Source organism: Tupaia chinensis, unplaced genomic scaffold (genome assembly GCF_000334495.1).
Source record: "Tupaia chinensis unplaced genomic scaffold, TupChi_1.0 Scaffold000661_1, whole genome shotgun sequence".
NCBI lineage: Eukaryota > Metazoa > Chordata > Mammalia > Scandentia > Tupaiidae > Tupaia > Tupaia belangeri.
This window is the reverse complement of record NW_006160183.1, coordinates 5,158,317-5,159,173: the sequence shown is the minus strand read 5'-3', so window position 1 is coordinate 5,159,173 and position 857 is coordinate 5,158,317.

The window sequence follows — 857 nt, the reverse complement described above, 5'->3', positions numbered from 1 at the left end:
ATGCCGAGGAAACATTCATTGTCTGTTCTGTTTTCATTGCTATGTATCTCCTTGGAAATTACAAAATGGTAGAAAAACACACTTGACCCTGGGCTAGCCAACAGCCCTGGGGACAAACCCAGCATTTCCATTGCCACAGCTTCCAGCCGATCCTCAGGTTCTTCCAGGTTGGTTGGTGGAAAACAAATGCCCATAGCTGCGCCCAGCCTGGAGCCAGTTTAGAGCTTAGAAGACACTGCAGTCCATATGCTCTTCTTGGAGATGAAAACCGAAGTACGTGGTGGATCATAAACACAAAGGTGACCAAGGATCTAGAAATAACATTGAAAACCTCACACATCCCCAATAACATAATGGGAAATTATGTCAGTGTGTGGGCCCATGTGCCAGAGAAGAAATAAAAACCACCAGCTCAAGTGCTACTTTCCACTTGAGGAAGAGACAGGAAAAAAATATGTCACGTTGGGGCAGTTCTCTGACATTTTATAATGCATTCCATTTTCACCCTGGAAGTTTCTATTTTATAGTATATGTGAGAATTTTTTTAAAACAGTGTTCTATCCTAGCTGGATCAAATACAGATACTGTATTATATTTTTCATCACGCTGTAAAAGACTAATCGTACTCTTTAATATCCTGGGTTTAATTAAAACTCATGTGGAATCCTTCACAAATGAGAGCTCGCTCGAAGGACTTACAGGACTGGTATTAATTTCCCTGAAAATTTCAACACCACCAACTTTGTACTTTGAATTCTTGGTGTTGTGTTCCCCTACTTCTTCTTTCCCTTTTGCTTAGAGAACATGAATTTTTTAAAAGGAAATAAATTGCTAATGAGCAATAATGACCTTCTCTT